Consider the following 25,201-nt stretch of genomic DNA (forward strand, 5'->3'; position numbering starts at 1 on the left):
CCAGGACAAGGAAACACAAAGTGAAACCATAAAGGACAGTCAAGCCTCCTCTCGTGTGTAGTTTTTCTGGGCACTTATTTTAGGAATTTCCCAGGTGCTGGACAGGTCTCCGGGCAGGAGCATGTGCCTCTCTGACTCATGTTTGGACTGAACAACGTACTCTGACTCATAATTCTGTTCTGCCCTCCTGTTGTTCTTTCTTTCTTTCTCTCTCTCTTTCTTTCTTCTCTCTCTCCCTCTCTCTCCCTCTCTTTCCCTCCCTCCCTTCCTTCCTTCCTTCCTTCCTTCCTTCCTTCCTTCCTTCCTTCCTTCCTTCCTTCCTTCCTTCCTTCCTTCCCTCCTTCCTTCCTTTCCTCCTTCCTTCCTTCCTCCCTCCCTCCCTCCCTCTCTTTCTTTCTCTCTGTCTTTACTGGTGCTGAGAACAAAACTCAGGGCCTTTTGCTTGCTAGGCAAGCACTCATCCACTAAGCTAAATCCCCCACTGAGGTGGGAGTTCTGTAATTCAAATGATTTGTTCCAAGGTGGTGAAATGCTAGGGCTATATGTCTTTTTTTTTTTTTTTTTTGAGGCAGGGTCTCACTCTAGCCCAGGCTGACCTGGAATTCACTCTGTATTCTCAGGGTGGCCTTGAACTCATGGTGATCCTCCTACCTCTGCCTCCCAAATGCTGGGATTAAAGGCGTGCGCCACCATGACCGGCTATATGTCAAAAGACTCCTATGACTTTTAAAGTCCTTGCTCACTATTTAACATTACTCCAATCTTCTCTGGCTATCTCTTCTGCTGTCATCACCATTTCTAAATCCCCAGGGCTATAAAATGAATGTCTGGAGGCGTTTTGAAATTCAACCAACAATGCTTGAGGTAAGAATGCTTAGGAGTACTGCATAATTATATGGTTCTAGAAAGCATATTTTCTTCTTGACCATATTTAAGGTTAAAAATGTCTTTGTGTGTGTGTGTGTGTGTGTGTGTGTGTGGTGTGTGGTGTGTATGCATGTGTGGATGTGTTTGTGTGTGTGGGTGCACATGTATGTGCAGTGCCCGTGTATGTGTGTGTGTGGGCGGGTGGGTGCATGTGGTGGCCAGAGGTTAACATGTGATGTCTTCTTATGCTGCTCTCTACTTTATTTATTGAGGCAAATCTCTTACTTTGAACCCAGAACTCCCCAGTTAGGATAGTCTACCTAGCCAGTTGCCCCGGGGATCTGTCTGCTTACACCTTCTGAGTGCAGGGTTTAGGGGCTATTGAGCCCACTCGGCACTTACTTGGAGGTTACAGCCTTGAATTCTGGTCTTCATGCTTATGTAGCCCGTGCTTACTGACTGAGCCATTTACCCAGCCCTGCATTAAAATCGTAATAATAAAATAAGAAGATGCCATCTCCTCTTGCAAACCGAGTATGAGCACAGTCCCTTCACTATTCAGAAGATCTTGAATGCTTAATTATATGCCCAATAAACCTCTGGTCTTTGATAGGACTTTGATACCCAACTCACATAGCTAAATGGTACAGGAAAAAAGTCAGCCAGGCAACGGCTAATGTTTATATGCTTAGGCTTTCAGAGCCAATGATAAAGAAGTTCATTTTATCATAACCCTGTAGATAGCAGTGCTAACAGAAGAAATGTCTTCTTTAAGTGATTTGAGAAAAACATGTTTACTGATTCTTCCTTATTGATACTCAACTTGAAAAACATTTTCCAAGTAAAACATTTTCTCTTTTTTTTTTGAGCATTTTACTATTTATTTTGAGAGAGAGAGAGAGAGAGAGAGAGAGAGAGAGAGAGAGAAAGAGAGAGAGAGAGAATGGGCATATGGGCATACCAGGGCTCTCAGCTGCTGTGAATGGACTCCAGATGGATGCACCTTCTTGTGTGCATGTGTGACATTGTGTGCTTGAGTCACTATGTGTCTGGCTCACATGGAACCTGGACATTGGAACATGAGTTCTTAGGCTTTGCAGGCAAGTGCTTTAACTGCTAAGCCATCTCTCTAGCCCAAATGTTTTATTTTATAAAACTTATTTATTTATATTTGAGACAGAGAGAAAGGGATTGAGAGAGAGAAAGAAAGGAGAATGGGTGTTCCAGGGTCTCCAGCCACTGAAAACAAACTCCAGACACATACTCCACCTTGGGCATTTGGCTTACTTGGGACATGGAGAATTGTACCTGGGTCCTTAGGCTTCGCAGCCTAGTGCCTTAACTATTAAGCCATTTCTCCAGCCCCATTTTCTCTCTTTTTAAAAAATTTTTATTAGCATTTTCCATGATTATAAAAAAAATCCCATGTTAATTCCCTCCCTCCCTCCCCCCCACACTTTCCCCTTTGAAATTCCATTTTCTTTTTTATAAAATATTTTTATTTATTTATTTATGAGAGAGAAAAAGAGAGGGAGGAAAGAGAGAGAGAGAGAGAGAGAGAGAGAGATGCATGCTCCAGGGTCTCTAACCACTGCAAGTGGACTTCAGATGCATATGCCACTTTGTACATTTGGCTACACATAAATACTGGGTAGCTCAACCCAGTTCCTTAGGCTTTGCAGGCAAGTGACTTAACCACTGAGCCATCTCTCCAGCCCCTGAGTAAAACATTTTCTATGTGAAATCTGTAGTATATTGTAAAAATCAGTTAATTGTTATTTTAGGCAATTTGCTCCTATGCTAAGTGGCTTTAGGCTTCTGTGGTTTAAATGTTTTATATCAGCATTTGGTAGGTTTTCAGGTCATTCTTACTGTTTTCAAGGCAATTGGTTGTAACAGTCTCTCCTTTCCTTCCTACTGCTTAGAATCTTCTCGAGGCTGTGTAAGCAGATACCAGCTGGTAAAAAGTGTCATTGCAATGCAAGGCTTAGAGTTAGCTATTTCTCAGATACATCTGGCTTAGAAATTGAATGAAATATATCTAAGAGAATTTCTTTCTGGAACCATTGTTACTTTGTCTTTCTGTTCTTTCCCTCCCTAGAAATCCTTTTAGCTTATTTCCCTGTTTTGTGATGAAACACTGGATTTGCCTGAGGCCTGGCTGCCTCATACTTAGGTACATGTGTGGCACACTGTAGAGGTAAGGTTGGGGCCTCTGGAGTGGATCTTGGATCTCAGGTATAATTCTAGCTTTCTTCCTACCCTGCTGTGTGATGCTAGGTAAGTTACTTAGTTTCCCAAGCCTTAATTTCATCAATTGGAAAGTGAGAATGAAATCAACACACTCTAAAGTTGTTGTGAGGATAAGAAAGCTGTATGGTATACTATCTAGTACTTATAGAGCATATATTATGTGCCAGGTACATAAATATCACTCATAATTGGTAGGTTCTGTCTACATAGCTGACTTCCTGCTCTTACTAGTTGTAGTCTATACAACTGGTCTACCCAAAGACATCACTCATTCCTTCAGATGCCATAGAAAAGAACAAGAAGTCTGTATGGAATAGATCATAAAGAACCTACCAGTTACAGATACTGGGATAGACTTTTTTTTTTTTTAAACTTATATTGTATCATCTAATCATACAACCTTATATATTTCTATGTATCAGAGAAGGTGGCAAGATGAATTATAAAATTTCATACTATTGAGAACATGGGTTGTGTCTCATGCCATTCATAATCTGGCTAATGTCTTCTAGCAAATTAGTGATCACAATTTTCATTCTTAGAATTAAAATCATAAAGTGAACATCTTTTTTCCACACATGAACACAGGCATATGAAATTAATTTTATTTTGATTAACCCGGATATTTTCATAGATCCTTGCCTGAGTTAAAGGATTACTTTATTTCAATTCATAATGCATGCTGAGGCTTGTATTTTTTTTTTTTCTTTTGTGGCCAACACTGTTCTCTGGTTTAGAAAATTTCCTCTAGGTCATTTAGAAGTATTCCCAGAAAGAGGAAAATGCCAAAAACCTAGTTAACTTTGTTTTTTTTCAAGTATTGCATCAAGAATGGAAGGAATCCTAGAATCAAAAATATCTATATCTATCTGGTCACAGAAGAGTGGGGGTTATCTGAATGTAACAGACTTGGCTTTTGTTACTTTCCTTCATAGTTGACAATTTCCTTCTCATTCTCTTGCTAACTTCATGTATTGTGTGTGCAATCTTCTTACCTTTCTCTTATTTTGAATTTTACTACTTATTCTCCAGAGCAAAAAGCACTTGAGAAAAATTTCTCCTGGCGTTCCACTTTTTCAAAGGAAGGTGCAAATTAGATGTAGCAAATTCATTATTCCATTTCCATCTTTAAAAAGAAATATCACTCAGCCACTGGTCTTCTCTGTCACCTTGAATCAGAAAATGGCTCTGTCTGGTTTATTTAGTTTTTGAGAGCTCTCACTTCAAAGAAAGGCAAGGGTTATATCCGCTGACAATTGTGTAAGCCTGCGCAAGCAAAACTAAAATGCTCCCGAACCCCTGCAGGGATCAGTATATATATCCCCGAAGCAGGAGAGAGCTGATGACGTCTGTGGTGGTTTGCTGACTCCCAGCAGGCTCGACTCAGGAACAAGAATCCCACCAGCTTCTAGCAAAATTGGACCCATGGAAAGACTACCACACAAATACAATGAAATCCACTCTGGTGTTACTTTTGATCTTTAAATTCTGCGTGTGTGTGCTTCCACACACATGTGTATTATATGTGTGTGTATGTATGTACACATGTGTCCTTGCACTTCCCCCAATGCTTGGCTTTGGTGGCCCAAGTGGAATGCAAGGTGTCCTGCTTCATTGTTCTCCAGCCTGGTCTTTGTTTGCAGCAGTCTCGTTTCACTGATTCCAAAGCTTTGGGGGCTCTGGTGATTCTCCATCTCTGCTCCCCCGAGGGACTTGGGTTACCAGTGTGCCTAACTGTTTTACGTGGGATCTGGGAATTTGAACTCGGGCGGGCTCAGGTCCCCTCAGGTCCTCATGTTGGCGCAGGAAGTACACTTCAGTGCTGAGCCCTTATATACATTTTGATTCTAGCGCCCATATTCGGTATCATCTTTTAGAATTCTTTGCAAGACTAATTCAAGGCTGCAGTGTTCAGGCCATATTCTGGCAGCAATTCCTCACATGCAACTGGTTTAATTTTCCATTGAGATCCATGTGGACTCCCTAAGGTCAGGTTTGGTTCTTAATTCATGGAAAAATAGCACAGGGCCAATGTGTTTTATGCATTATCATTTCAAAGAGATGAGGCTTTGACTAGAGAAACAAATCACCAATATTTAATTTTGCCTGTAATTTTTGTTTTACTTACTTTCAAAATAGTCCATTTATTTGTAGTGCTGCCTCAGTTATGCAACCAGTGTCTGCTGTGGATCGTGGCCCCCTGTGTAATGCAGATGATAATCTTTGCCACCTACATCATGTCACAGTGGTGGTTTAAAACTGATGAATAGAGGATTGCATGGGCCCTAAGCTCTCTGAATCACAACAGGCAAATGATTTTGAACCAGGCTAAAAGTTACACAGTAGGGTTCTATAAAAATGTGTAAACTAAGAGTGCATTCATAAGCTATGCCTTTAAATGAAGGCAGCATATATCATAAATATATGTATAAGCCAAAAGAAGGAATGTACCAAAGCTGATTAAATATTTATTATGAAATATTTCCACTGATCAGTTTGGAAAATATTATGCATACTTTGTACAAGTTAATATAGAAAATGGTTATTCCCACCTGTGGCATTGTTGGTTTTATTTATTTTTTCTCTGTATAGTTTATGTATATAATTTGCATGCACATAGTGCTGCTAAAATCTGGAAACTAATTACAATAAATATTTTTTTTTCTTTTTGATGTGAGTGACTGACTTTTAGCTTTAAATGCTTGTGCAGCAAGTGACCTTATACACTGAGCCATCTCCTTGGCCCCATCAATAAATAACTTTTAAAGAACTCACTTGACAAGGGAAGAAATACTCAGAATCTAAATGTCAAAGCTTTGAGAAAAAAAAAATTCTCTGAACTCTAGAAGAATGAATTTTAGTGAGGAATGCGTGAGTTGATAAAATTTAATGCTAATCCTAGAGTTTGGGGGGCTTTTACTCACCTTGCAATTGGAGGACTAGCTCAGAGGAAATCTATGCTTTCAGAAGGATACTCAGTCTTTGCCCATATCTAAAGTCTTTGTGTTTCCACAGTTTGCAAGATATGTCAGCAATTAGATCTATTCTTGCCTATTCATCTTGGAACATTAATAAGTTCTAATAAATTCAGCATGTTCAAAAAGCACAAAAGGAAAACTTTAATAGGTAAGTTATTTCTACTCCACAGTACTCTAATCACAATGGATTTCTTTGAGTTCTAACTCAATGCAGCTGTCACAGTTCCAGGTTCTTTTAGTCCTATCCCCTTTTGGAACATTTTCTCCCCTCCCCCCATTTTTTGTATGTATGTGTTCATGTGTGTGTGCTCAGGTGTGTGTGTGTATGTGTTCGTGTGTGTGTGTGTGTGTGTGTGTGTGTGTGTGTGTGTGTATGTGTAGATCAGAAGCTGATGTCAGGCATTTTCTTCAATTGCTCCCCACCTTATTTATTTATTTATTTTTTGACATGAGTCTCTCATTGAACTTGGAATTTACCAATTAGGCTACACCAGCTAGCCAGAAAGCTCCAGGGCCCTCTCTCTGCTTCAGCAATGCTGGGATTATAGGCACTTGCCACTGCCCCTGGCTTTTACATGGCAGCTGAGGATCCAAATCAGGGTCTCCTGATGCTTATATGGCAAATACTTCACTGATTGAGCAGCTCCCCAGCCCTTGGAACACTTTCCTTCCCAGACTGATTCCTACACATGTTTTTGGGATGAACTTGGCTTTCATCTCTTCCATGAATCATATCCTGCCTCAAAAGTCCAGTTTCAAAGTCTTCCATGTGCTACTGTGACTTTCCGTGATCACTTCTCATAGTACACTTGTCCACCCAGAGAGTAGAGACCTTTGTGCCTGGAACATGCTCAGTAGGTCTCACTGTGCCTCTCCCCCTTTCAAAGACTCTCTGGTCTACAGGATATGGGATGAAAGGAGAAGACCTTCATCTCAGCCATAATTATGCCTGTGTTTTCCTCCCATAAAAGAACTGATGAAAAGAGGAAGAAACTTTTAAGATTTATTACAAGGAAATTTTAATTTAACTTATTGCATAATTCATTTAGTCAAATTTGTTATTTATGAAAAAAATACCTTGGCCTGCCTTAGAGAAGTGACTACATACACATTGGAATTTTAAAATAAAAAAGATGAAAAAGATTTTTTTTCCACTCTGACTATTGTAATTCTCAAAGGCAAACATTTGGGTTCGTTCTACACATGTTACATCAAAGATAACATGATTTGTGCTTCTTCTTTGAAAGCTGCTACATCTGCAAGCCATTAGCTTTGGTCTTCCTCTTCTGTTATGTTGGAAGAAATGCTTGAGTGCATTATGTCTCCACTTTTCTAACTGTAGAATGGGGCCAATCCTGTACTCCATAGGGAAAATAATGTTATAAAGAGTCCATGCTATCATAGAGATGCTAACGTGCTGTTAATGAAGCAATTACCTCCTTATTGCCACTGTACTCTCTTTAACCAAAGGAATTGTGTTCATTTTGCCTTATGTATTTAGCTTATCCTTTTTTTTTTTTTTTTTAGTTTTTCATGGTAGGGTTTCATTCTGGTCCAGGCTGACCTGGAATTCACTATTCACTATATCTCAGGATGGCCTTGAACTCACGACGATCCTCCTACCTCTGCCTCCTGAGTGCTGGGATTAAAGGTGTGCACCACCATGCCTGGCCCTAACTTATTCTTTCTACAGGGACTTTAATACCTCCTTCCTCAATTCCTACTATCCGGATATTGCTGCTAAGAAGTAGGATCTAAAATTCAGCATGGGGGTTATCCCCAGATCAAGAGAGGAGAAACCAGAAACCACAGGGCCAGTTCCAGGAAGGGAACCCTGGGGATAAGTCTTGGCCCAGGTCCCTGCTGGCTATTTGTGAACAGGGTTGGGGAGCTGAACAGAGGGTCATCTGTGGGTCTGCGAGGTAGGAGGAGGAAGCGGGGAGCGAGCAGGTAAAATACAGACGTCAAAGTTGCTCAAGTGCTTTCTTGGGAATATATTTTTCCTTTGTTAAGTTGTCACAGATGTGTCTTGACTTGGAATTCAATGCTCCACCTCATGATGTCAGCGCACACAATCTAAACCCTGCATTTCATCTTGGCAAGATGTACAACCATATTCTAAATCAACATCGTTTTGCCCAACTCAGTCATCAAGTTCAATAAAATTTATATTCCTAAAAAGTTTTCAGGGGCTAGGGGGAGGGGGAGGCATGTGTATATGTGTGGTGTGCTACAGGGTAACATCAGGTGTCTTCCTGAGTCACTGTCCACTTTATTTACTGAGGCAAAGGCTCTCAGTCAAACCCAGAACTTGCTGACTTGGGTAGTTTAGGTGGACGGCTTACCTTGGTATTCCCTTTTCAACTTGCTCAGTCTAGGATGGCAGATGGGCCACCATGCCTGTCCACTGGACATTTAGATGGGTGCTGGAATTCCCAGCTCCAGTCCTCAGACTTACATGGCAAGCACCTTATCCACTAAGTTGTCTTCCCAGCCCCAGCCCCCAAACTTTATTTCCAAGTGAAACTCTGACAACAGATGCCCCTGCATGCCATGATTCTAAGCCTGGCCAATGTGGATGGTTTCAGAGGTGAAGACGTACCTGAGGTATTTCATCTGATTATAGCTATGTGTGATGCCCATCTCATTCTCATGCTTCCCTACACTGATCAGCCATCACAGATAAGCTTGGGGTAAAATATGTGAACATTGTTAAAAAGGCCATGATCCACATTTAGTCACAGGGAGATTGAGATGGTACAAAAGATTCTGAGGTCAGCTGCCCAAGTAACTGTTTGATAGTAAGTGATCTATTATGAACTGAACATTATATTTTATACAGTCTTGGCTATGATTCAATACACTCTATGATGTTTCAAGTGCAGAGTGACAAGTGGGCCCATAATGACATCAGTCTTCATCTGAGGAGAAAGATGCTAAGTTCTGGGAGCCACTTAGCATGCTGTATTACCATTTAGGGGTGAGGGCAGCCACATGCTGCAGGAGAAGTCTACATGCCATTCTGCTGTGAAGCAAGGGAAGAAAAAAATCTTTTGAGGGTTTTTAAAAAATTTTTTTTTGGAGGGGACTAGTAGAAGGGAAAATCACTATTATAATGGATAGCCATCAACCATCTGAGAAAGTAAAAATCAAGTCCAGGAATGAGTCATACTTTGTGACTGGATCTGAGGTGTGCGAGCGAGCTGCAGACCTCCAAGCTAAGGGTCTTGGTAATGTGAGCAGTCCACTCGGAGGCCAGATGTCCTGCACATGGTGTGGCCTGAGGTCCTGGGTAAATGATCCTTCCTGGCAGTGAGTCCTTGAGTGTCATACACAGCCCCTGCAGGCCCCACGAGGGGTTCCCTTTCCCTCACAGACGTGTTTCTCTGTCCTGACCTTCCTCCAGCCCAGGGCCAGGACTATGGCCATGTCCCCCTCTGTCCTGTGCTTCTGTGAACTCACTTACAGATTTCAGTTCTCACCCCTGTGCTCCTGGCTTTGTTCCCATTTACAGCTTCTCACTTTCTCTGAAGCAGCTTTCACGAGGGAGACTGAGTTCAAGTCTTATTAACTTCATCCATGCCTGGCATGCTTCTTCTAGAAGATAAGAACTGAAAGAAGGGCAGGGTCTACTAATGGGGTTTGGTCCCAGACTTAGCCCTGCCCCTGTGGGCTAGAAGTCCTAAACCCTGACAGAAATGGTTTAAAGTGTCGACCTTATAGTTTATGAAGCCTCTGTTGATTGTTTCACCTGATTGTGAGAGTTTTCAGAGATCTCTCTTAGAGGGCTGAGGAAATGAACCACTGGGTAAGGGCACTTGGCGCACAAGCATGAAGCCTTAGAGGGCCTGAGATAGTCCGCGTTGGGTCCCCAGAAATGATGTGAAAAGCTAGGTGTGCTCACACAAGCCTGCAACCCCAGTTCTGTAGGGACATAGACAGGAGAATCACTGGGGTTTGCTGGTCAGCTCCAGGTTCAGTGAGAAACCCCATCTCAAAGACACAACATAGAAAAAGCGATAGAGGAGGTCATCCCACCTCCTCCTCCTCCTGCCTCCGCTCATTTGCACGCAGGGCATGAACATCTGCCCACATGTGCATAACACACTGCATGCATATGCATACCACAACACACATGCTATATATATCAAAGATATTTCTGAGGATATACACTATTTATGCCTTTCCCAAACTAGACTGAACCACAGGCAATAAACTGGCTGAAGCCTACTGATTCCATTGATCTGAAGAAACTTTATTTCTCTGTCCACATGAGGGTATGTGGCAGAAATTTTAAAAAAATAAGAGAAATCTCACCAATTTGTATCCTCTTGCACAGCAGATAGAAAGTTATGGTGCCTAATCTCCTTTGTGGTAAATTTGGCTCTTCCCTCTCTTCTTTTGTTTTCCCTTCCCCATTTTGTAATCAAGAAAGAATTAGAATTCTAATAGTCTAGTATCATTTTATGAAGTTTTACAATTATGGTTGTCAACTTGAAGGCAAAGTTAAATGAGTTTGATTCTTAAATGGAACACCTTGTATTTAATACTTTTCACTTTACTTAGTGTCTAGGAATGGAAACTACACGGCTATAGCATAACCTATTCAGTTTCCATTGGTGTAACTCCATCTTTTAGCAGAAAACATGGCAAACATATCTGTCTTTCCTGTGTAAGCTAACCGAGGAAAATTCTCGTTTTTCCTTCTTTGAATAATATTGTTATGTAATTCCACTGGACTTTACTTATCAAAAGGCAGTTGCAAATGTACCAGTTAATTCTATAAACCTTACAAAGTAAAATTATCATATGTTAACAATATCCTGGATCAGAGACTTATTTAATGTCAAAACATTTATAATATATAATCAACTGGGATATATGATTTTAGACCCCATTTCTGGAGGGATGTGAATATAATGTGTGTCCATCTCTGTCTGTATCAGTATGTGCATTGGTTATCTAAAATGCAACAACTGCTCCTCTTGGGGAGTAGAGAATGGCGAAATGGAAAGACAGTACGATCACTTGTAACCTCCCCCAACTCATTGTCAACCAGCAACATTCCATTTTCCTGTGAGTCTTTTCCATGAACATATGTTACATAGTTGATATTGTACTATTTATACCATTTTTAAAAAATTATTTATTTATTTATTTATTTGAGAGTGACAGACAGAGAGAAAGACAGATAGAGGGAGAGAGACAGGATGGGTGCGCCAGGGCTTCCAGCCTCTGCAAATGAACTCCAGACGCGTGCGCCCCCTTGTGCATCTGGCTAACGTGGGACCTGGGGAACCGAGCCTTGAACAGGGGTCCTTAGGCTTCACAGGCAAGCACTTAACCGCTAAGCCATCTCTCCAGCCCTATTTATACCATTTTGTGTTCTGTTTTCAGTCACCATTGTGAGGAAGACTATTCTTCTTTCCACTAAAATCATGTTTAATGGTTGCACGATGCTTTGACACATGCTACCGCGGAGAGAACACTTACTCTGACTCTGTTCTTAGGCATCTCCATTGTTCTCATCTTGTAGTTCCTCCAGTCATGCTACAGACACATCTCTGTACAGCTTCCTTATGGTATTGTGGATGATTGTTTTATGATATATTCAGAGTGAAATTTCAGAATAAGAAAAATTGCTTGTATATTCTTTTTACCATAAGAACTACTTCCTGAAGCTATTTCCTTCTTGAAATTTTCAGGTGATCATTAAAAACAAAAACCAACCAAACACACACACACACACACACACACACACACAACAACAACAACAACAATAAAACAAACAAACAAAAAAGCCCATAAACTAGACTGTCCCTAAAAGTCACAGGTTCAAAGTGAATGGTGCACTTTTAGGCTGGGCTATTAAAGAGCTACTTCTGATGAGTGAATAGTGACCTCAGTTTGTCTTAACAGACTTAAGAGTTGATTGCAGTAGCATATTTCCAATGCATCATCAGCTCATTTTAATGTGACTATTATTCCCGTGCCCAAAGTAAGGTTGGCACTCCTGAGAGTAGATGCTGTTCTAGATACCTCATGTTTTTTAAAAATTTTTTTGTTGTTTATTTTTATTTATTTATTTGAGAGCAACAGAGAGAGAAAGAGACAGAGACAGAGGGAGAGAGAGAGAGAGAGAGAGAGAGAGAGAGAGAGAGAATGGGCATAAATACCAGGGCCTCCAGCTACTACAAAGGAACTCCACATGCATGCACCCCCTTGTGCATCTGGCTAACGTGGGTCCTGAGGAATTGAGCCTCAAACCAGGGTCCTTAGGCTTCACAGGCAAGCACTTAACCGCTAAGCCACCTCTCCAGCCCAGATCCCTCATGTTGACTCACATGAATGCTGTACCTCTGGAAGAGAATCAGGATAACAGGATAAATTGTTATCCTCAGGGTTGGATCAAAACAAGCAGGTCATGATGAAAGACTCCATTTTAGATCAAGTGGCCATACCTCTGCTGCTTAGCATTCTATAGTGGGATAGATTGTGAGTCCAAAGGAGAGAAGCACTCTCTTCTCAGCAACAAAGTGAGATTATTCAAGTGGGCTCCTCAACAGAGAGTGAACTTAGAAAAAAAAAAAAAAAACCCATAAAACAAAACAAAACAAACAAACAAACAAAAAACCAAAAATAATTCCCCCTTTCCTACATTGATAAAAATCTGTACTTTTGTCTCTGTCATCTTGCTCTTTGCAGTGAGGGAAAACTAATATAATATTACTCTTATTGTCTACATGATAAGTAAGTTAAAGGAAGTCTAAATATATCATATAAAATGATGGTTGCTGAATCATTTGATGAATCAGTAGATTTCTGAAGGAATTTACAAAGGATATTTATGACCTAAATAAGAACATGTATCAGTGTGGAGGGATGGCTTAGTGGCTAAGGCGCTTGCCTGCAAAGCCAAAAGACCCAGGTTTGACTCCCCAGGACCGATGTAAGCCAGATGCACAAGGGGGCGCATGCATCTGGATTTCATTTTCAGGGGCTGGAGGCCCTGGCACGCTCATTCTCTCTCTCTCCTTGTCTATTTCTCTCTCTCTCTCAAATAAATAATGAAAAATAAAATATGTTAGAAAAGAACATGTATCATTGTTTGATTTATTTAAAAGAATACATGTAAAAATATACAAAAACATTTTGAAACACATACTTGTTCGCAAGAGGGCCAATAATCATGCCAAAATGCAAACTCATGACTTTGAAATTAGAAAATCCTGTGTTGTTATTCTCTGTATATTTATTTTGGTTGACCAATTTGACACTAAAGGCTTTATGCTCTCTTGATAAGTATCCTGTGTCTAGACAGGTATACCATCAAGTCATGAGTACACTTTACATAAGATTTGATCTCTCTCAGGGAAATGTTTACTAAAAATCTGACTTTATATACCTGTATTTATTTTTAAGAAAATTGAGATATTGATACTGTTAACACCACAATTAATGGAAAATTAGTTCTTACGTTCCTAAAGAAAAAAAAATAGGTTTAATTCCTTTTTTGCTAATTTATTTTAGCATATTCCCAATTATTCCATCTGATAAATAAGTTTCTGCTATGTTGTTGTAGTTTTTTCAGGAGGAATTTCCAATTTTTATCATAATATTATCAATGTATATGAGTTGTTGTATATATTATTGGGTTTTATATATTTCCATAATGCAACTATTATGTTTTCGTAGTTCCTTTCTTATCAATTACTCTTTGCCCCATCTCTCCCTGTTACTCACCCCTGGTAGAGACTGTTCCTTTAAAACTTTTTTTAGCAAAAAGCCTTTAGAGATTGCAGATATACCCAAGGCTTTAAGATAACTTTCTCAGAATAATAGGCTAATAAGGACAGAAGATAACTTTTGTATATGGTTGGGATGACTTGTACATTGGAACTTCACTATGAAAGTTTTAAAAATTTATTTTATGAGAGAGAGAACGAGACAGAGAAAGGGAGAATTGGCACTCCAGGACCTCTAGCCACCAAAATCGAACTCCAGATGCATATGTGACCTTGTTATGTGGGCTCTGGGGAGTTGAACCTGAGTCCTTAGGCTTTGCAGGCAAGTGCCTTAACCGCTAAGCCATCTCTCCAGCCCTGAATTTTTTCTAGCAGCAGGGAATCATCTTTTAGTCTTTTCAGGAAAGATTTAATTTTCACTTGAACTCAGTAGCTTGGCTCTCTTCTGTTCGCCCTGAACTGGCTGACAAGCAGTATTGTTCCTTGTTGACTAAGAGAAAGATAGAGATTTGTTATGAAAAACAAACAAAACAAAACAATCAAAACTAGGGCTATCTTTTTCTGGAAGTGAGTCTCCAAAAATAATCTTTTCAGCATCTGTAACGTTTCCCAGGTGGTAGCATTCAGACTCCTTTCTATTGGTGCAAACTGAACCTCCTATCCTAGGCTGGGACAGAGGAAGTGTCCTGTGAACCTCTTAACCTTGGCTGGGGCAGAGGAAGTGTCCTGTTTTGGGCTGGTTTTGGATGGACAAATAGGAAGAGGGTGGAAGAAAACATCTGTGGAGGGTAGGGGTCAGAGAGAGGTTAAGGTCAGAGAGGTGGGCTGGGGAGGCCAGAAGATGTGCAGTCTGGGGCAGAAGGGTTACAAAACAGTACAAAGGACTTTAGTGACTATAGAACACAAAGTAGGCAGGTGAAACTAAACATCAAAATGCGAACATCTAATTCTCAATAATCTTTATTCTGGGGAAACCAACAGTTACTGCTGATGAAAACAGTCTCAAGATTTTCTGGAATGAACGAAGATTGGTTCTATTGACGCTGTCAGCTTTCTTTCTTTTGCAACCTTCCTCCTATTTACTATTTCATTTTATTTATTTATTTCGAGGTACGGTCTCACTCTAGCTCAGGCTGACCTGGAATTTACTATGTAGTCTCAGAGTGGCCTCGAACTCATGGCGATCCTCCTACTTCTGCCTCCTGAGTGCTGGGATTAATGGCGTGCGCTACCACACCCGGCTCATTTTATTTATTTTATTTGATTGTGAAGCAGAGTCTTTCTAATGCTTCCCTGACTGGGCTGGGATTTGCTGTCTAGACAAACAAGCCTTGAACTAGGAGAGATCCTCTTGATCTGACTCCCCAGTGCTGGGGTAACAGGTGTGAACTGTTAGTCCTGGCTCTTCCTGTTTTTTATAGTCACTTTTATTGTAGTAGCATAGATTTAAATGAGCTCCTTAGTATATGCTGTCCGACATAGCAATTCTTAGCACTCTGTATTTGCTTAATATGTCTTACAGTTAATATGTGAAAGCACGATATCATTTTTTACTCCTAGCTGTGTTATAGCCCATATAGACCCTCAGTAAGTGATGGCTGGATATAATAATTTAAGTGAGATTCTTTAGTCCTTCCAATATAACAAAGGCAAATTCTTGGGTTTGAAAAATCTCCTCATATTGGCTTTTCGGGTGTATCATGGGTTCACTTGTTTTCATGATATGAATAAATTTTGGGGAGATTTCTAGTTGGCTTTGGTACTTAAAAACCTTTCTGATTATGAATCCATTTATATATACAATGCCTTGCGGTGAAATACTTGTTGACAATTAGATATTCCCCTACTCCAGTTAAAATGGGATCAAATACATCTTTGTTGAAATAGAAACTTCCAGTTACATTTCTGTAACTCCACCCTGCTAAGGAACACCGTCCTATTTTTTTTATTTTCTAGAATTGTGACTTTGAATGATACAGGTACCCCCTTCTTATATTAATTATTTAATAACTTATCTACTTTAACAAAGATATTTATTGTTTCTTTGATGGGACTCAGTGGTAATGAGGTGAATGTTTTACCTTTAGGCCCCACCCCCAACCAAGACAAGCAGAGACAACTTTGTGTGTGTGTGTTTGTGTGTGCATGCGTGTTCATATTCCTGTAGATATAGGCACATGCATGTGTGTGTGCGGGGAAGCCACATACATAAGTATGTATGGACAACCTCTGGTGTTGTTCTTAGGGGCCAGCCCTCCTTTTCTCTCTCTCTCTCTCTGTCTTTTAGTTTTTCAAGGTAGGGTCTCACTTTATCCGGGGTGACCTGGAATTCAGTATGTAGTCTCAGGGTGGCCTTGAACTCATGATGATCCTCCTATCTCTAAGGGCTGGGATTAAAGGTATATACCACCACACCTGGCTTCTCTCCCTTTCAACAGGGTCTCTCATTAGCCTGAGCTTACCATGTAGGTTAGTAAACTAGCTGGCCAGTGAGTCCCAGGGATCCAGCTATCTCTGTCTCTGTAGTGCTGAGATTACAAGAGCACACCACCATCCCAGTTTTTTTTCCCCTTTTTTTACATGGGTCCTGGGGATTGAACTCAAGTCCTTCTTATATGACAAGCACTTTACTGACTGAGCTGTGTCGCCAGTCCTGAAGAGGCAACTTTAGTTGTTGATGTAATTTCTACTGTATCTCAGGAAGGAGATTATTCAAGTGAAGGGTAGTTTAAGGACAGAATCTGGTTCTGCTTAGATTTCTAGAAGCTGTTTCTCAGGCTGCTGTTTATTCTCTTGCTTATTCAAGTTAATTATACCTCTCCTCCTATGTCTCTCTGGATAGACTGAAATTTTTATAAGGGCTGATCCATTCACTCCTGACCAGTAAAGGAAAGAAAACATCTTTCTTATTCCTACCAGTTCTTGTCTTGTGAAAGATAGGAAACTTGAAGTTGAACTTGAAATCTGTCCTCCACATTGGTCATTTTGTTACCATGCCCAATTTCTGAGGTTGAATCTGTCTTAATACTCATCATTAATTCAGCCCATCAGTTAACCATAAACCCTTTAATAATATCCCACAGGAATGCCCTGGTAGACACAACTCCTTGGCTTGCTTTGAAATTATACAAGGCTCCACATAGAAATGGCTAAGCTTTGAACAGACGAGCTCTTTTTACCTAGTTTGAGGAGGAAAAAAAAGGTTACTTCTAGCCCCAACTCTAACTGTGCTGTTCCCTTTTAGTTGGGTCAATAGAGTTCAATGCAGGCTGTCAGTCACTTGAGAAGCTTTCAGGACTAGCAATGCACAAGCCTTATGCTAGATTTCCTGGGGTCAGTACGAGATAGGAACACATGAATTCATAAAAATTACCCTCAGGTAATCTTAATGGTTGGCTAGGATTAAAAACCACTGAGTTGGGGCTGGAGAGATGACTTAGTGGTTAAGGCACTTGCCTGAAAAGCCAAAGGACCCAGGTTTGATTCCCAAGTACCCATGTAAAAAGCCAGATGTACAAGATGGTGCGTGTGTATGGAGTTTGTTTGCAGTGGTTAGAGGCCCCGGAGTGTCCATTCTCTCTCTCAGCTGCCTTTCTTTGTCTGTCTCTCTCTCAAGTAAATAAATGAGTGAATAAATAAAAACAGTTTCAGATCAAGAAGAAAGCTTCCCTGAACAAGGAGGTAATAGATATCTTCATTTCTCCTGGGGTAAGCTCAGCTGTTGGTTGAAACTAGGCTTTTGCTATCTACCTTTAGAGTCAAGAACAGTACCACTTCTATCTCTCTCTAACCAAGAGGTCCACCTGCCAAAGTGTTTTCTCCATTTTTTCCCCCTTTGGTCACCTAGTAACATTGACCTGGCTTGACTTAGCTCAAGATCAAGATGGAAGAAGTAACTCGATATGGTGGCATGACCAATAACTGGTTTCACAATTCACTGTGCCAATGGGCGAGCCACTGTATTTTCTTAGATCCGCTCCTCCAGCCAAGCAGTAACCCCATGCTTATTTCACAGGGCAGGAGGGTGGATCACGAGACTGTGTACTTGAAAACACTTTATAAACTGTCATAGAAATGACTGTTCACATTTGTGCTCTTTCCATCCAACAAGTACTGGGAAAGAAGATTTTAATATCTTTGGAGGAAGTATGAATAGATGTGTAACACATATTTTGAGTCATATTTTCCTTCATTTTGTTTTCATTTATGCTGATTACAAACCAACCACAAACTGTAGCTGCAGGAAAAAAAAAATTATGTAAAAAGAAAAGCTGATCTATTGGTTCTCTATTTCATAGCTTGAACAAAGGTTCCAGTCTCATCATAAATGGTATTAAATGCTTATTGTCCATGATTATGTGTTAGGAAATTCAGACTTGGTTTGGAGGTTTAATATTATAAGTTAAAAGTAGTCTATAAATGCAGGTCATTGACACACATTTGAAACCTAACATGAAAGAGAATTATTACCTCAAATAAATTATGTAGTTGAATGGTTCCAAGAAACTTCTGTAGTAAAGCTATCTTATTTACTTGTTTACAAGGAAAGAGAGTGAGAGAAGAGAGATATATGGGTATGCCAGGTTTTCCTGCCACTGCAAATGAATTCCAGATGCATGTGCCATTTTGGGCATCTGCCTTTACCTGGGTACTGGGAATCAAACCCTGGTCTTTGCAGGCAAGTGCCTTGACTGCTGAGCCACCTCTCCAGTCCCAAAGATACCTTGATTAATATATGTGGGAAGAAACAGAGAACAGTAATAATAACGGAAGTGGATAAGCTCCCAGGTGTAGCAACATTTCGATTAATGTATTCTTTGGCAAGGAAACTGTTTTGTGGATTAAAAACACTAGCAGTAGCAACAACAAAATTGAAAGCCTTCAAGAATTAATAAGACAGAAAAGTTTGATTTTGTAGGGATAGAGAAGAATCTATCTTCATAAATGTCTCCTAAGTGAGTATATAGATTGAGGATAGACTCAAGGCATGACCAGCAAATCTTGAAAGTTCACAGCTTTTTTCTCTTTTAATAGTTCCCTGATGCCCCTTATGACTAGGACTGTTCTCTTCCTGCCTTCAGCTGCTATTATCTCATCCCACTTACAGAGAAAACTGTTATGCATGACTATAAGGCATTCACAGAAAATATTACCTCCTTATGACATTAGTATGCTGCTAATTTATTGTTGACATATGGTAATATTGATGTAATTGTGAATCCAAAGGCTTGTTTTTTTCCTACTTGAAGGTATCTCAGGCATCGACCAGTAGGCATAGTCTTTTGAGGACAATTTGGTTGCCCGGGTGGATGTAAGCATAAGGATTGAGAGTGGGGGAAAGGGATAGGGAAGAGTAAAAGAGGAATTTCTTTTTGTGTTTGTTAATTTTTAAAAGTTATTTTCACTGACAAGTAAAATGGTATAATGTTTATAGTACAAATCATGATGCTTAAAAATATGCATATTCTGAAATACTTAAATCAAGCAAATTAGCACATATGTCATTTCACATACTTGTTATTTACTTGTGGTGAGAACAGTTAGAATCTACTCTGAACAGTTTTCAGACATATACTATACCATTACTAACTACAGTCACTATATACAATAGATCTCTTTGAAGAACAACTTCTATTTCTATGAATGGTGTCAGTTACTCCAAATCCACACTGGACTGACCACTCCTTAGAAGCAGCAACAGCAATATTCAGATCTAATTTGAGTTGCAGATCTTCTTAAACATCTCCGGTCCATGCAACAAAAATGCAGCAAACATAAGAGAATAGAAAGACATCGAAGGCTCTGGGTGAGGCACCAAGAGGTTAGAGCTGCTGAAGAGCCAGCATAGACCTTGTAATGAAAGCAGCTCTCACTAGTATGTATTAATCTATGTTTTTATATATTACATCAATTTAATAACTGGTGCCTAAAATAATTTTTGCATTCATTCAACACATTGGTATTGAGGAGCTCCTGATAGCAGACGCCATGAAGGGCAGGAAGAAAAACAATGATGGATAAAATTGAGTCAGGTGTGGTGGCGCATGCCTTTAATCCCAGCACTCGGGAGGCAGAGGTAGGAGGATCACCATGAGTTCAAGGCCACCCTGAGACTACATAGTAAATTCCAGGTCAGCCTGAGCTAGAGTGAGACCCTGCCTTGAAAAACAAAGCAAACAAACAAACAAAAAAGCCAAAACAAACAAACAAAAGCCAAAACAAAAACAAAAAAAGTGATACTGACCTGCCCTTATTAGCTCATATTCTCAAATTCTAGTTTAGTCAATCATTAGGTTCTTTAGGATTTTACCATGTTGTCTTAATAGATACCCATTAGGTTGGCTGAATTTTCAGTTGGTTTAACTACATAGTCCTTAATTTTCCAGAAGAGAAAGCAAATTAATTTGAAACATTTATCTTTGTTAGAAGAAAGCAAATTATTATATAACTCAGAGAGACAAAGACAGAGAGGGACAGGGGAAGGAAGGATAGATGACATGGCTATATTCAAACACTCTGACTACATTAAATAGATGAGACTATTTAATGAATACATTTTCTTTTCTAGAAAAACAAGTATTAATTTATTTGTGTGTGTGGAGGGTTGAATGCCAGGGTCTCTTGTCCCTGCAAACAAATCCAAGAAGCATATGCCACTTTGCTTTTGGATTAATGTAGATGCTGGGAAGTTGAACCCAGGCCAGCATGCTTTGCAAGCAAGCATTTTTAACCACTGGGCCATCTCTCCCATTTCCTTTCCTTTCAATGACAAATAACTGATGAGAGATATAACTTTTATCTTGACAGATTAATTGTTTGCAACAGACTAACTGTATATTAGGTGACAAACATCCTTCAGTCTATATTTTCCATAGAAGATATGTGACTCATGCAAGGAACAAAATATGTGCCCTTAACTAAAACAAACCAAAGCAAGCAATAACACAACAAAATTCTTATCTCATCATTCCCTTGAGGTGAGATTTTAATTATCAATTAGCTTTTAGGCTTGACAACTTTTTTTTTTTTTTTTTTTTTGAGACAGAGAGAGGGGGAGAGAGAATTGGCATGCCAGGGCATCAGCCACTACAATCAAACTCCAGACGCTTGCATCACCTAGTGGGCATCATGTGCAACCTTGCATCTACCTCACCTTTGTGTGTTTGGCTTACATGGGGTCTTGAGAGTTGAACATGGGTCCTTAGCCTTCACAGACAAGCGTCTTAACCACTAGGTCATCTCTCCAGCCCAGGTTGACAACTTCTTATCCCCCTTGATCAGAACACTGACATTTCCTTCAAATGAAATGAATGCATCTGCATCTCCCTTCCTACCTTTCTTTAGCAGAAAGAACCCTGCAGTGGGCTTCGTCCTTCCTTTTTATTGTTTTTGCCAATGCATATGTAAAAAACATAAAGACTAATTATCCCAATAGGTGAGCTCTTGAAACATGACATCTGTAAATACTGAGCAGGATGAACTACGGACAGACCTATGGTCAAATTCTGTCCAAGTCAAACATTTGAAGAAGGACCCTAAAGCAGAGCTGCCTGTTGGGATGAGTTCAGGGCTGGTGTTCACTACTTTACAATTTTGGGGCAACTCTCCCTTCTTGATTTTTTAGGGTGTTGTACCAATTTATGATCTCCCCAAATCTGTCCTCTTCTAACTTCTGCTGGAGAGAAATAGACATCACATCTTTTCTTCTGTAAGCAAATATTCCAGTGTTGTGGGATGCATTGCCTCTTAACTTTGTTTTTTTTTTTTTTTTAATTTTCTTTTCATAATGATAAGGAGTTCTGGTTCTGTTAATTTCAATTTCTCCTGTGACATAGATTCAAAAACTTTGCCCAGTCAGTTTCTTTCCTCTGGATACATTCCTGTTTTTCCTTTCCTGCAAATTATACAGCCCTTAGACTGGACGTAACATTATAGAGGATAGTGTTCCTTGAGGTCTGTTGGTTGTTTACAAATGTGAGTGGCATGTGCTATGGAGTGGCTGCTTATGCCCTTCTAAAATAAATTTTTGGCTCCCTAACCTACAATGTGACAGTATTTGGATAGGGCCTTTGGGTTAGATGGTTGTGAATGTGAGGTCCTCATGAGTTTAGTGTCCTTATAATAAAATACACTAACACTTTCTCTCTCTTTCTCACTCGCTCTCCCTCTCTTGTCTCTGTGTGTGTATAAGAAATTTGCCACTTACAAGCAAGATTAGCCCTCTCATCAGAACTGTACCTCACTATGTTAGAATTCAAAACTCAGATTTCCAGATCTGAGAAAAATACATTTCTGCTGTTTGCATCACTCAGTATATGATATTTGGTTATGGCAGTACACATAGACCAAGACAACCTGCATTCTGCACTGTTGAAAGATAAAAAAATGCATATGTAATTATTAATGTTTGACAATATTCTTATGATTTATTTAACAGATTATTTGGAATTAAAAATATGCTGATGCCTTTGAAATTTGCTTGCTTTATACCTTACAATTTTCACGGTTTAAAGATACAAGACTGAACATTGGAGTTTTATGAAAAAAATAGTATTTTAGTAATGCAAAAAGTTCTGTGTGTGAACATGACTAGCTTTAACATGTAGAATTTCCTTTCTTTTTGTCATTTATGGTATGTATGACACACACGTGCATGTTTGATAGTTTGGATGTTGAGTGACCCAATAGCCCATGTGTTAAAGGCCCTGGCTCTGGGCCTTTACAAGGTGGGGCCTAGTGGGAGATTCTTAGGTCATTGGAGGATGTCTCAAAAGGAGAATGTGGGACCCTGACCCATGTTCTAGCTTCATTTCCTGGGTCATGGTGTGTGGGGTTTGCTCTGTCATTCACTCCCATGATTGCTATCCAGTGCCTTCACCAGAAATCCAAAGTAAAGAGTCTGACCTTGGACTTGAACCTCTACAAATTTTTTCTCTACAAATTAATTGCTTGTAGCCGGGCATGGTGGCGCACGCCTTTAATCCCAGCACTCAGGAGGCAGAGATAGGAGGATCATCGTGAATTCGAGACCACCCTGAGACTCCATAGTGAATTCCAGGTCAGCCTGGGCTAGAGTAAGACCCTACCTTGAAAAACCACTAAAAAAAAAATTAATTGCTTGAGGTATATTTTTATAGTAACTCAAAGATAATACATACATGCCACACATAGATATGTGTGTGTATGTGTTAGTTTGAATTTATATTCCACAAGACTTAGGAGTTTATTAAAGCTTGTGACTTGGATTTATAGCTGCCTAGTTGGAAGAGGTGTTATTGGGGGCAGGGCCTGCTGGGGCCCAGCCCAAAGGTGTATTTGGGGCAGATCTGATTTCCAGCCTAAAGGTTAGCACAGTGCTTGAGCTCTGCCTGAGTCCCTAGTACTGGCTGTTTGGTAATGTCTCTCAGCTTGGATCTGTGAAAGTGGGCCAGCTTATTTGGCCATCAATGGAACTTTCCCTGGATCTGTAAGTTCAAGTGCCTCATTTCCTCCTATAAACTGTGTCTGGTTTGGAAGTTCATCCCAGCAGCATGGAGATGACTACAACAGAATATATATATCTATATAATTACATTCTCTGTATACATATATATGTATATGCATATATATCACATTTGTTGTTATTACATACATATGACAATATTTATGATGAACTATCATTTTATGTGTAGCAAATGTTTCCTCCTTGTGTATTTATTAGGTGCTCAGAAAATAAGAGAGGAGCCAGATTGTGCGGAGAAATGCTAAGCTCCTGACTTAGGTGCTCTTAAAAGAATGAAGTGGGAGTGGTTTTTGCCTCTGTGGGATCACAAGCCTGTTCTGTATTTGGAGCAGACAAACATCTCTAGTCACAAGTGGAACTTGGGCCTTATGCAAGCTAACTCCCATTATCGGGGGGTGTGATCAAGGAAAGAAGGCTCAGGTCAGGTGGCCTCCATTTGATACAGCACAGTCACAGCTGGAATGCACAAGTCTGCAGTGCCTGAGTCTAATATTAACCATGCAGGAAATCCCCTGGTCACCAGAGCCAGGAGCCGCACCATTCATCTTCCAAGCCAGAGGCCTGGGACCAGGGGGCACTCCCAGAAAACAGCCAGGCTTGCTTCAGATTCCTGCAACTTGGCACCACCTTACTCTTGCTATTGCCCCAGAGGCAGTCCCTGAACTTCTAATTGGCTTTCATCTACAATACAATGCTGAAGTATTTAAGAAGGGCTAAATTCTGCTGCTGATGGTCTGCTCTCAAGACGTGTCGTCCATTGCAGCAAGATTTGTCATAGGCTAAGGATCATTTCATTAATGGGGGCAAGTTTTACTTTCTTGTAAAGATAATTGGTTCTGAATGAAAAAATTATTTTAAAATGTCTATACACATTTGCCTTCAATAATGAAGAACAGAACATTCACAGAGGTTTTAAGACTCAGGAAGTCAATGCATCAAGTAAAAATGCTAATGGGGCAAGTTTTAGTTTTTTTAATAAAGATAATTTATTCTGCATAAAATAGAACAATCTTGACTATTATTGAAGAACCTAGGATGGGGTTGGGGAGGTTTTAGTTTCTCTTAAAACTTTGTGATTGAGCTGGGCTTGGTGACGCATGCCTTTAATCCCAGCACTCGGGAGGCGGAGATAGGAGGATCACTGTGAGTTCGAGGCCACCCTGAGACTACATTGTTTATTCCAGGTCAGCCTGGACCAAAATGAAACCCTACCTTGAAAAACCAAAAAACAAAAACAAAACAAAACAAGAAAAACCAAACTTTGTGATTGACTTCATTGGATCTGGGTTAGATCAAACTAGAAAGAAAAGAAAAATTAATGATCCAATCAGAACTTATTTTCTTTATAATAGCCCTCTCTGAAAGAAAACTATACATTCACATATTTATATAAACTTAAATATTCATTGATAGAAGTTATATGAATCTATGGGATTCCATTTGATGTCATGATATATGTTTATTTCTTCAGACATTTATCCTTTGAAAGGGACCATGAGAAAGTGACACTAAAAAGTAATCAGGTGATGAAATAGGACTGTTTCTCTTTCCTCACTCCTGTGTTTCTCAGATCTGGAATTTGGTGCTGTTCAACCCAAATTTAGTGTCAGCATGTGAATTGAGGACCTCTGTCACCTTGCTGTTGGCCACCAAAGCAGGATGCCCCCATGGAAAACACAGTTTAACTTCCCAATCACCGTCCTGTTACAGGTCTGTAAGCAAAGCTGGATTGAATTCCCTTAATGTTCTCTTTGTGAAAATGTTTGTTTAATTGAATGGCTATGGCTTTTTTTATATGCTTCCCCCTGACTAAATAATGTAATATCGATAGGTTGTTCTAAAGGCCACCATTTTCA

General features: G+C 39.9%; 1 protein-coding gene across 2 annotated transcripts in view; it reads right to left on the minus strand.

Moving 5' to 3' along the window:
* Pde7b (phosphodiesterase 7B) overlaps nt 1-25,201 on the minus strand; it is a 381,712-nt gene that overhangs the window by 202,231 nt on the left and 154,280 nt on the right. The window lies entirely within an intron of this gene.

The sequence above is a fragment of the Jaculus jaculus genome, chromosome 9, assembly GCF_020740685.1.
Source record: "Jaculus jaculus isolate mJacJac1 chromosome 9, mJacJac1.mat.Y.cur, whole genome shotgun sequence".
Classification (NCBI taxonomy): domain Eukaryota; kingdom Metazoa; phylum Chordata; class Mammalia; order Rodentia; family Dipodidae; genus Jaculus; species Jaculus jaculus.